The sequence below is a fragment of the Phocoena phocoena genome, chromosome 14, assembly GCF_963924675.1.
Source record: "Phocoena phocoena chromosome 14, mPhoPho1.1, whole genome shotgun sequence".
In the NCBI taxonomy this organism is placed as follows: Eukaryota; Metazoa; Chordata; class Mammalia; order Artiodactyla; family Phocoenidae; genus Phocoena; species Phocoena phocoena.
In genome coordinates, this window is record NC_089232.1 from 51,557,525 (window position 1) to 51,567,980 (window position 10,456).

Genomic DNA, 10,456 nt, shown 5'->3' on the forward strand with positions numbered 1-10,456 from the left:
GTTCTATCTTATCTAGGCCTTGGAGAGTCTTAGGCAATGGCTTTCAGCTGAGAATGGAACCAGAGCTTAAAATTCACCATAAGAGTTTTTCTCTGTGCCGAAGAAGGTTTCCCTTAAAGAGGTTAAGTGAGGTTTGGGGTACCTGGCTGGCTAGGAGGGAAGGAGAGGGGGTCAGAGGGAGAGATGGGGCAGCAGTAGATGGAAGAATGTAGGATAGAGGAAGAGGAATAGTGTGTTTGAGTTGTGATTTGCGGGAGATCTAAAAGACAGTTTTAAGTTGTTCATATTTTTCTTTTGCTTTGGACAAGGAATCTGTTAAGGAGACAATTTTGGAATCCAATTTCTTTTGGATGCCTCCTCATGCTAATAAAAAAGTGAAGACCGTTGGATGTTTGGAATTATGTTCCCTTTTCCTTCAAAGGCACTTCTCAGGTGAATAACTTTGTTCGTATCAAAAGTTCTTATAGTGGGGCTTCCCTGGTGGTGCAGTGGTTGAGAGTCCGCCTGCCGATGCAGGGGACGCGGGTTCGTGCCCCGGTCCGGGAGGATCCCGCATGCCACGGAGCGGCTGGGCCCGTGAGCCATGGCCGCTGAGCCTGCGCGTCCGGAGCCAGTGCTCTGCAACGGGAGAGGCCGCAACGGTGAGAGGCCCGTGTACCGCAAAAAAAACACACAGAAGTTCTTATAGTGGCCACTGTCATTCTGAATTATCCTTGGTGAAATGATGCTATTTAGAAAGATAAGTGCACAAATTTGGGCAATAGCATCAATACAGGTAAGAAGTTGGGTCCAAGGAAGGCATGGACTGAGGTTTATACTAAGACTGGGAATGTCAGTGGAGAGTTGCTTGTGTATCCTGTGGCTCGGGGACCCCCAACCTCACAGCTAGACCTTACCCAATGGCAACTCTGTTGAACTTACAGTTCTCAGCAGATGAAGGGCGTGGAGAGATCTCTGCTGATCCAAACTCTCACAGACAAAACTAGTCTGAGGAAAGTTCTCATAAGGTGTTGTTCAGTGGCCTGAGACAAAACTTTTCCCTGGGCTGGCTTAGGGATGGACTTATTGGGACCCACACCTGTCCTCTTCACCATGAACTTTATTCTAATATATGCACAACAATAAATGACCAGGATGGACATAGACAAATAGTTGCCTTGTTAGTGATAAGGCAGATATGCACCAAGGAGAAAAGATTTTCAAATATGGTCAGGTAATCAAAGGATTCCTGAAAAGGGTTCCTTATTGCTAGGAGACAAAATAGATTCAGTATTTGGGCAGCTCAACAAAAAGGAGACTTGAAATAAGAAATTGGAACTTGGGCCCAGGACAAGCCTTACATCCCTCACTAGTGAAGCCTGAAAGACCCCTGAGGGGATCGAGGGCCTCAGAAGGGGACACTGTTTCTGAATCAGGGGTCTTGCGCTGCAGTGGTGAAGAGGGTCTCCATTGGATCTCGGTGGAGCTCAATAATTGAATGGTGGCTCCCTTGAAAATACCCTCAAAACAACTTTGTGATAATGTAAAGCTGAGTTCTCATCACAGGAAGGGAGAACACTAACTACTCTGCAGAGCCAGAGTACCATCTAAACTGGGGAGGCAAAGTCGGGATATTTATGAAGTGTTGGGGTCTATTTGAAGGCAGCTCTTCCACTGGGGGGGCTTGGTTAGGGACTGGACAAGAATAATGATACAATAATTGAGGATTATTAGGGCAAGGGGAGAGTTTGTTTATTTGTTTGTTTTTGTTTGTTCGTTTTTTGTGGTACGCAGGCCTCTCACTGTTGTGGCCTCTCCCGTTGCGGAGCACAGGCTCCAGATCGCAGGCTCAGCGGCCATGGCTCATGGGCCCAGCCGCTCCGCGGCATGTGGGATCTTCCCGGTCCAGGGCACGAACTCATGTCCCCTGCATCAGCAGGCGGACTCTCAACCACTGTGCCACCAGGGAAGCCCAAGGGGAGGGTTTTGAGGCAAGGATTTCAGAGTCTTAGAGAGTGGTTGGATGCAAAATATTGAAAAGTCGCAAAGTTCATTTAAATGTTTTTCTTCTTGAAATTTCTGCAAAAAATGATAGTTACAACATTTATTATCCCGGGCAAGAGTTTCGTGCAATAGAAAAGTCATGTCAGTGTCAATAGCAAGCTGTCAGGATGTTTGGTTCTTCCTATGCACTGACTCAAAGTTGTATTATACATGATTATTGCAACATCCCCTTGCCCCCATCAAATCACTCCTATTTATACTGGTTATCACAGTGGCCATGAGTCGTTAGGCCATCCAGAGGGAGAGAGAACCTGATGAAGAGATGTTCTCCCACCTCTTCAGATGTTCTCTCCAGCCTCTTCTTTCACACTATTGTATTTGCCATTTGGGGGTCCCAACAGGAACCCTAAAAATGTATACTAACTTTGAATATGAATTAAACCTTTAGTTCACAGTCAACAGTCCCTTCATCCACCCAGGTCATCAGGGTATGTGATGTAGAGCAGAATGACAACTGCCTTCCCAGTCTTCTGTAGTCATAGCCCAAATCCTTATATACAGAAACCAACTTTTACTTATTACCGTGATTATTGGCTCATAGCATTTCTGGCCCATGATGTAACTCATGTCTTAATTATCAGTGCTGTGGACTGGCTAGCCCAACCAGCCCTCCTAGAATGTTGACATGAATTCTGCCAGGGGATGGCCTGTATGATCAGTCTTTCCCTTTGACAGCTGCCAGAAAAGCTGGGGATAATCACTAGATAAGGAAAAAGGCCGTACAAAGGCAAGTTTCAAAGCCATGAATTCTTTGTGCTTGTGTGTAATTAGTAATTATTTGTTATGTTTTTAATTTTATTTTATTCCTTCCAGTTTTATTGAGATATAAGTGATGTACAGCTCTATATAAGTTAAAGTATACAGCATAATGATCTGACTTACATACATCCATCATCTCACAGAGATACAAAATAAAAGAAAAAGAAAAAAAATACTTTTTTTCTCATGAGAACTCTTAGGATTTACTCTCTTAACAACTTTCATATATAGCATACAGCAGTGTTAATTATATTTATCATATTATACATTACGTCCCTAGTACTTACTAATCTTATAACTGGAAACTTGTACTCTTTGACTACCTTTATCCAATTCCCCTCCCCCCAGTTATGTTAATTTTAGAATCCTAGAACATTAAAAGTTTTCCTATTCCTGGGAGATGAGAACTCTGGAGTGTCTCCTATCTCCACCCACCCACTTCATGACTGAGATACTAGCACCTCCCTCCATGCACGAAACTCCCTCTCATCAGCCTGTCTGTTCTGTTCCCTGGGCTCCCAGGTGACTCCTGCTTCTCTTTGGTGGCTTTTGTGGCATCTTGCAGGACTGCTGCAGTGGTACCCTCCCAAGAATGGGGGCCCATCCTTCCTCCTAGCCTTGGTCAGTACTGGTTCCCTGCCCAGTTACTGCCATCCTGGGGAGAGAAGCCAGCCACACCCACCAGCACCCAGAGCCTTTTCAGCTCACCTTAGCTGGTCTTTTAAGCCCTACCACTCCCAAGGCCAACCTGAGTGTCTGCCCTTCAGTGATTATAGCACTTTTAGGCCTTAAACAATAGCTTTGCTCTATCTGCTTTTCAAATCTTTCTTTGCTATCTGTTTAAGAACATTTTTTTATTGTGAAAAATAACACAATTAAAGGAAAGTACATAAAACATAATTATTATAAAGCACCTTTTTAAAAAGTTGAAGTATAGTTGATTTACAATATTATGTTAATTTCAGGTATACTACATAGTGATTCAATATTTTTATAATTATGCTCTATTTAAAGTTATAATAAAATATTGACTATATTCCGTGTGCTAGACTAAAGCAAACTCTTGTTTACCACCAACTAGAGTCAAGAAATAGAGTTTTACCAGCTTGCTAGAAGTCTCCCTTTATATCCCTTCCCAAACACAACCCCAGCCCTCGTAAAGGTAACTGCTAGCTTTTATGGTAATTACTCCATTGCTTTCTGATATCCTTTATTAGATTTAGGAAGTTCCTTCTATTCCTAGTTAAAAGAATTTTTTAAAAAATTATGATTGAAGTTGATTTTTACAAATACTTTTTTTTACATTTTTTGAGATAGTCATAATTTTTCTCCTTAAATTTATTAATATGGTGAAATACTTTGATTTGCAAATGTTAAACCATCCTTGCATTTCTAGAATAAGATCAATCTAGTTGTATTAGCTTCCTATTGCTTCTTTAACAAATTACCAAACACATAGTGGCTTAAAACTAGCACATTTGTTATCTTACAATTCTTTAGGTCAGAAGGCCAGAATGGGTCTTAGGGGCTAAATCAAGGTGTTGGCTTAGAGCTGCACTTCTGGAGGTTCAAGGGGAGAACATGTTTCCTTATCTTTAGCAGCTTCTAGAGGCCAGCTGCATTCCATGGCTGGTGACCCCTTCCTCCATCTTCAAAGCTCATCACTCCAATCTGTGTTTCCATGGTCACATCTTCTCTCAGACTCTGATCCTCCTGCCTTCCTCTTATAAGGACTCCTGTGATTACATTGGGCCCACAGGGAAACTACCAGATAGTCTGCCCAGGGCTTCCCTTCCCTGGTGGCGCAGTGGTTGGGAATCTGCCTGCTAATGCAGGGGACACGGGTTCGAGCCCTGGTCTGGGAAGATCCCACATGCCGCGGAGCAACTAAGCCCATGAGCCACAACTACTGAGCCTGCGCGTCTGGAGCCTGTGCTCTGCAACGGGATAGGCCGCGACAGTGAGAGGCCCATGCACCGCGATGAAGAGTGGCCCCTGCTCGCCACAATTGGAGAAAGCCCTAGCACAGAAACGAAGACCCAACACAGCCAAAAATAAATAAATAATTTTATTTATTTATTAAAAAAAAAAGGATAATCTGCCCAGCTCATGGCCCTTAATTTAATCACATCTACAAAGTCCCTCTTGCCATGTAAGATTGATATTCACAGGTTTTGAGGATAAGGATGTGAACATCTTTGGGGCCATTCTGTCTCTGACATTGGTTGGTTTTTTTTTTGCGGTACGCGGGACTCTCACTGTTGTGGCCTCTCCCGTTGCGGAGCACAGGCTCCGGACGCGCAGGCTCAGCGGCCATGGCCCACGGGCCTAGCCGCTCCACGGCATGTGGGATCTTCCTGGACCGGGGCACGAACCTGTGTCCCCTGCGTTGGCAGGCGGACTCTCAACCACTGCACCACCAGGGAAGCCCCCTCTTATCTTTTTCATGTTTATAGAATTTATAGTGATATCTGCTTTTCATTCCTGGCATTGATTATTTGTGTGTTTTCTTTTTCTTGATAATTTGCGAGGATTTGTAAATTTTATTGGTCTTTTCAAAGAACCAGCTTTTGATTTTGTTGATCCTCTCTATGGCATGTTATTTTCCATTTCACTGATTTTTGCTGTTATCCTTATTATTTCATTTATTTTACTGTATTTGGGTTTCTTTTGTACTTCTGTAAGAGTCAGGATTGGCTAAGTTAGGCTGCAGTAACAAACAATCTCCCCCAACTCTCAGGGCTTTCAACAACAGGGTTTATTTCTCACTCATGCTGCCTGTTCGATCCAGGTTAGCTGGGTTCTTTTCCACATTGTCTTCACTTTGTGGCTCACGCTGGCAGAACAGCCACTGTCTAGAGCATTGACAATCATTATGGCAGAGAGAAGAGACAGGATGGTGAACCATATGTAAAAATCCTGCCTAGATGTGACATGTAACACTTCTGTACACATTCCATTGACTGGAGCAGGAAATACAGCTAAACCTGATGCCAGTGCCCAGAGAGAGTGAATCTTTGTGAATAATAATATAGTATCCCATGCCTTATTTTCTAACTTTTTGAAGTAGAATCTTAGCCCATTAATTTTTAACCTTTCTTATTTTCTAATATATGCATTTAAGGCTATACATTTCCCGTTATCAGCTGCATCCCAAAAATATTTATACATAGAAATTTTGTTAACATTCAGTTCAAAATATTTTCTAATTTCCTTTGTGATACCTTACTTGAGCTATGTGTTATTAAGAAGTATTTCTTAATTTTCAAGTAAATGTGGAGTTAAAAAAATTTTTTTTTCTAGTGTAATTGCATTGTATCAGAGGATATGATTTGTATCTCTCAAATCTCAGATTTTTTTAGACCTCACTTTCAACAATGCGATCTTGGGAAGAGGACTTTGAGCCTCAGATGAGACCCTAGCCCTGGCCAACATTTTGATTTCAGCCTTGTGATACTTTGAGCAGAGAACCTAGTTGATCCTGGACTTCTCCCTGAACTGTGAGTTAATAAGTGGGTGTTGTTTTAAGCTGCTAAGTTTGTAGTAATTTGTTATGCAGAAATAGAAAATTAATAGAGTGTTTCTGCTAGTTGATAAATCACTCAGTTTTTGTTTGTCTAAAAATGTCTTCTCAGACTTCCCTGGTGGTACAGTGGTTAAGACTCTGCACTTCCACAGGTTCAATCCCTGGTCAGGGAACTAAGATCCTGCATTCCGCACAGTGTAGCCAAAAAAAAAAAAAAAAGTCTTCTCATCTTTATTCTTTTTTTTTTTTTTAACTTTTTCATGTTTATTCTTGAAGGATGGTTTAGCTGGATATAGAATTTTGGACTAGCAATTTTCTTTTAGCACTTAGACAATATTACACTGTTCTCTGGCTTCCATTGTTGCTGTTGAGAAGTCAGCTGTCTGTTGCTCCTTTGAAAATAATATTTCTTCTCTTCTGCTTATCTTTAATATTTTTTTGGTTTAATTTTTGCAGATTTATTTTAATGTTCCAAGAATAGATTTAATTAAATTATCTTGGAATTTGTTGCTCTTCTTGATTCTGAGCTTGAAGTCTTTTATCAGTTCTGGAAAATTCTTAGTTATTATCTTCAAATACTGTCTCTGCTCATTCTTGGCTCCAAGTAGACTCCATGTAGGTATAAGTAAGACCTTCTCACTGTATTCTGTGTCTCTTACCCTTGCTTTTGTATTTTCTCTCTTGTTGTCTCTCTTTACTTCATTCTAGATAGTTTCCTCTACCATGTTTTCTGATTCATTGACTCTTTCTTCTCATGTGTCTAGACTGTTGTTGAACCCATCCCTTGAGTTTTTAACATCTCTTATTGTATTTTTTTGTTCTCAAATTTTTATTTGATTCTCTTTCCAGTCTGCTATTTTATCACTCTTCTATTCTATCACAGAGGGACATCTTCCTTGACTCCCCCCATAATCACCTTAGGCTTGTTTACATGCCCCACCCCCTGGCCGCTGTGTGCTGCCATGGCAACCTGGGCTCTAACAGGCATTTACCTGTTCTCTTACATTCTCTCTCCAGCTAGACTATACATATCTTGAGGATAGAGAATATTATTTACTCTGTGTCTCCAGCATTTATCACAGTACCTGGTAATAGCAGTCACTCAATAAATGTTGTGGAACTCAACTGAACTTTTACTAAAGAAACCTCCTTGACCATCAAACACTGCCCCACTTTGAGGAGATGGAAAAACTTCAGTTAGGTCTCCACTACTCACAACTGCTCTTTGTGTGAGGAGATTCTTCTATGGAGCTAAGAGCTGCTATTTGTGCATCCCGGCTGATGAGAGGAAAGAGTGGAAAGCAAAATAGACACAGAAATAAGAGGCTAGGGGCATCTCAGGTGAGTTTCTGGGAAATTTCTGGGAATGAAGAGAAATTATTGGACAAGATCAAACTTTTCCAGGCTGTGGAGGGGCGGGCTGGAGATGTCGGTGCTGCCACGTCCTGGCGGCAGCTAGTGGAGCAGCAGCCTTGCGGGAGACTGTAGAGCCGGAGGTGGAGGAGGTGGGGCGGCCGCTGAAGCCAGATGTGGATCTAGTGCTGTGTACCCGGGTGGGTGAGAATCCGATGGGCCTGGAGAGGAGCGCCGACTGCAGGTCTATACAGACCTTACTGCAAAGATGAAACCTGATGAAATGCCTATGTTTGACCCAAGCCTACTCAAAGAAGTGGATTGGAGTCAGAATACAGCTACATTTTCTCTAGCCATTTCCCCAACACATCCCGGAGAAGGTTTGGTTTTGAGGCCTCTTTGTACTGCTGATTTAAATAGAGGTTTTTTTAAGCTACTAGGTCAGCTGACAGAGACTGGAGTTGTCAACCTGGAACAATTTATGAAATCTTTTGAGCACGTGAAGTAATCTGGGGATTATTATGTTACAGTTGTGGAAGATGTAACTTTAGGACAGATAGTTGCTACAGCAACTCTGATAATAGAACATAAATTCATCCATTCCTGTGCAAAGAGAGGAAGAGTAGAAGATGTTGTTAGTGATGAATGCAGAGGAAAGCAGCTTGGCAAATTGTTATCATCAACCCTTACTTTGCTAAGCAAGAAACTGAACTGTTTTAAGATTACCCTTGAATGTCTACCACAAAACGCTGGTTTCTATAAAAAGTTTGGATATACAGTATCTGAAGAAAACTACATGTGTCAGAGGTTTCTAAAGTAAAACCTTTTAAGAAAGACATCTGTCAAAGGAGCTGATGCAACAAGGCTACACTCTCTTCCTAGAGTTAAAATATTTTGTTGCTGCAACCCAGGGACCTCCATAAATACTGGATTGAAAAAAACACTGTAATACAAGTATAGTGACATTTAGAAGATTACTTTGGGCTGGTGAGACATGCTGAGTTTAGATTACAGATGAAATTGTTAAGGGGATGATTTTTAACCAAAGGAGTATATTTTTTTGTTTTGTTTTTTGTTTTTTTTTTTTTGTGGCAGTATGCGGACCTCTCACCGCTGTGGCCTCTCCTGTTGCGGAGCACAGGCTCCAGACGCGCGGGCTCAGCGGCCATGGCTCATGGACCCAGCCGCTCCGCGGCATGTGGGATCTTCCCCGACCGGGGCACGAACCCGCATCCCCTAGCATCGGCAGGCGGACTCTCAACCACTGCGCCACCGGGGAAGCCCCCAAAGGAGTATATTTTTAACTTGAATCTTTTCTTGCACTGTATTTTTCTAAAGTTCGGCTTTATTTCTTAGTAGTCAGTATAGGTAGTAAGAAGTTATATGTCTGCTATCTGTACTGTTCATTAAAAAAAAAAAGCATACAGTGAATAAGGCTGTTTCTTATCACATTCATAAAATTAATATTTTTTTCAAAGAAATATATCTAAATACCACTTAGGGGTGTATCATTTCACATATATTACGTGAAATTGGATGTTAGACCTATTATAACTAAATGTAGTTCAGTCCAACATTTGCTGATCCTAATACTATATTGGCAAACCTGGTGAGCCTTTAAAATAAGGAGAAATGAAAATTAACTTCTTATAAAGTGTGACAATTTAAATGTACATCTAAAAGTTGATATAATTCTAATGTAGCTGAAGTACCACCTGTCTTACATGTGAAATATAATTATTCATTTGTTTAAAATATCTGAGAGAAATATAAGGTACTTTTTAACCGTGAATTAATAAATCCTGGCATATTATGTATTTCTAAGCTGATTTCTCATTTTTCCAGGGGTGTCCAAGCCTCTCTTCTGAGTAACATTTTTATGAAAATGGATTACAAAATTGAGTGGAGTATTTTAAAGTGTATCATACTGCATTTATTACATTCTTAAAATGTTGATAGAAGCTTTTCTATTTAATGTGATTATAATGGTACTATTATTCTGGTCACTATCCTATTTTGATTTTATTTATTTTAATTATTTTTTTAAGTTGAAATAAGAATTAGATACTTCACTACTGGTTCAAATCTTTTACATTTCATGTTACATTAAACCTGTTCATATGAATAGTCTTTTGTTAGAAAAAACAAACAAACAAACTTTTCCAGGCTGTGGAATTACCCAGCCCTCCAAAGAATGAGGGACTCTTGCTGACATCTAAGTGGTACTGTTTCAGTGTATCTAGGAACTCAAGGCAGAGTGGTTTCTAAGAAAGGAATCTTGTACAACCAGTATGTTGAACACACAGGACTTGTGAGTTGTATTTGTCAAAGCCACTTTATTTTTGTCCTCCACTGACTTTTTAAAAATTTGAGGTATAGTTGACATACAATGTTATATGTTTCAGGTGTACAACACAGTGATTCACAATTTTTAAAGGTTATATTCCATTTATAATTATAAAATATTGGCTATATTCCCTGTGTTGTACTATATATCCTTGTAGCTTATTTATTTTATACATAATACTTTGTATCTCTTAATCCTCTAACCCTATCTTGTCCCTCCCTCCTTCCCTCTCCCCACTGGTAACCACTAGTTTGTCCTCTATATCTGTGAGTCTGCTTCTTCTTTGTTATATTCACTAGTTTGTTTTATTTTTTAGATTTCACATATAAGTGATATCATACAGTATTTGTCTTTCTCTGTCTGACTTATTTCACTTAGCATAATAATACCTTCCAAGTCCATCCCTTCCATGGCTCTTTTTTTTTTTT

General features: G+C 40.6%; 1 pseudogene; it reads left to right on the forward strand.

Annotated features, from left to right (window-relative positions):
• Nucleotides 1-7,949: 7,949 nt before the first annotated feature.
• Nucleotides 7,950-8,501, forward strand: LOC136134166 (glucosamine 6-phosphate N-acetyltransferase pseudogene; annotated as a pseudogene).
• The last annotated feature ends 1,955 nt before the right edge of the window (nucleotides 8,502-10,456 follow it).